Source organism: Oncorhynchus mykiss, chromosome 15, assembly GCF_013265735.2.
Source record: "Oncorhynchus mykiss isolate Arlee chromosome 15, USDA_OmykA_1.1, whole genome shotgun sequence".
Taxonomy (NCBI): domain Eukaryota; kingdom Metazoa; phylum Chordata; class Actinopteri; order Salmoniformes; family Salmonidae; genus Oncorhynchus; species Oncorhynchus mykiss.
Genome location: NC_048579.1, coordinates 79,079,153 through 79,081,652, shown reverse-complemented (window position 1 = coordinate 79,081,652; position 2,500 = coordinate 79,079,153).

Below are 2,500 nucleotides of genomic sequence, written 5' to 3'. Positions count from 1 at the left end.
TCTATATAGACAGAGACCAATGGTAGGGATGGGACAGCTCTAGTCGGGACAGAGATGATATATCTAGAGGTCTATATAGACAGAGACCAATGGTAGGGAAGGGACAGAGATGATATATCTAGAGGTCTATAGAGACCAATGGTAGAGATGTTAAAACACAGTCGATGCTGGGAACTGTCATACTGTCATATCTAATTACCACAGAAAACTTCTAAACTGACCGCTAATATAAAATGATTACAATCTCAACATTTAAATCAGACCAAAGGACAGATTTCCACCGAGTCTAATGTTCATTGGGTTTTCTGGCCCAACTATATTGTCTCTTCTTATTGGTGTCCTTCAGTAGTGGTTTCTGGCCCAACAATACTGTCTCTTCTTATTGGTGTCCTTCAGTAGTGGTTTCTGGCCCAACAATACTGTCTATTCTTATTGGTGTCCTTCAGTAGTGGTTTCTGGCCCAACAATACTGTCTCTTCTTATTGGTGTCCTTCAGTAGTGGTTTCTGGCCCAACAATACTGTCTCTTCTTATTGGTGTCCTTCAGTAGTGGTTTCTGGCCCAACAATACTGTCTCTTCTTATTGGTGTCCTTCAGTAGTGGTTTCTGGCCCAACAATACTGTCTCTTCTTATTGGTGTCCTTCAGTAGTGGTTTCTTTGTAGCAATTCAACCATGAAGTCCTGATTCACACAGTCTCCTCTGAACAGTTGATGTTGAGATGTCTGTTACTTGAACTCTGTGAAGCATTTATTTGGGCTGCAATTTCTGAGGCTGGTTCCTCTAATGAACTTATCCTCTGCAGCAAAGGTAACTCTGGGTCTTCCTTTCCTGTGGCGGTCCTCATGAGAGCCAGTTTCATCATAGCGCTTGATGTTTTTTTGCGACTGCACTTGAAGAAACTTTCAGATCTTGACATTTTCCGTATTGACTGACCTTCATGTCTTAAAGTAATGATGGACTGTCATTTCTCTTTGTTTATTTGAGCTGTTCTTGCCATAATGTGGACTTGGAATTTGACCAAACAGGACTATAGTGGCAAGAAAATGTATGTGACCCTTTTGGAAATGTGCAGTGTGCAATGTTCAGTGCAGCAAACTCTCTCCAGAAGTTCAGTGAGGATCTCTGAATGATCCAATGTTGACCTAAATGACTAATGATGATAAATACAATCCACCTGTGTGTAATCAAGTCTCCGTATAAATGCACCTGCACTGTGATAGTCTCAGAGGTCCGTTAAAAGCGCAGAGAGCATCATGAAGAACAAGGAACACACCAGGCAGGTCCGAGATACTGTTGTGAAGAAGTTTAAAGCCGGATTTGGATACAAAAAGATTTCCCAAGCTTTAAACATCCCAAGGAGCACTGTGCAAGCGATAATATTGAAATGGAAGGAGTATCAGACCACTGCAAATCTACCAAGACCTGGCCGTCCCTCTAAACTTTCAGCTCATACAAGGAGAAGACTGATCAGAGATGCAGCCAAGAGGCCCATGATCACTCTGGATGAACTGCAGAGATCTACAGCTGAGGTGGGAGACTCTGTCCATAGGACAACAATCAGTCGTATATTGCACAAATCTGGCCTTTATGGAAGAGTGGCAAGAAGAAAGCCATTTCTTAAAGATATCCATAAAAAGTGTTGTTTAAAGTTTGCCACAAGCCACCTGGGAGACACACCAAACATGTGGAAGAAGGTGCTCCAGTCAGATGAAACCAAAATTGAACTTTTTGGCAACAATGCAAAACGTTATGTTTGGCGTAAAAGCAACACAGCTCATCACCCTGAACACACCATCCCCACTGTCAAACATGGTGGTGGCAACATCATGGTTTGGGCCTGCTTTTCTTCAGCAGGGACAGGGAAGATGGTTAAAATTGATGGGAAGATGGATGGAGCCAAATACAGGACCATTCTGGAAGAAAACCTGATGGAGTCTGAAAAAGACCTGAGACTGGGACGGAGATTTGTCTTCCAACAAGACAATGATCCAAAACATAAAGCAAAATCTACAATGGAATGGTTCAAAAATAAACATATCCAGGTGTTAGAATGGCCAAGTCAAAGTCCAGACCTGAATCCAATCGAGAATCTGTGGAAAGAACTGAAAACTGCTGTTCACAAATGCTCTCCATCCAACCTCACTGAGCTCGAGCTGTTTTGCAAGGAAGAATGGGAAAAAAATTCAGTCTCTCGATGTGCAAAACTGATAGAGACATACCCCAAGCGACTTACAGCTGTAATCGCAGCAAAAGGTGGCGCTACAAAGTATTAACTTGAGGGGGCTGAATAATTTTGCACGGCCAATTTTTCAGTTTATGATTTGTTAAAAAAGTTTGAAATATCCAATAAATGTCGTTCCACTTCATGATTGTGTCCCACTTGTTGTTGATTCTTCACAAAAAAATACAGTTTTATATCTTTATGTTTGAAGCCTGAAATGTGGCAAAAGGTCGCAAAGTTCAAGGGGGCCGAATACTTTCGCAAGGCACTGTAAGTCA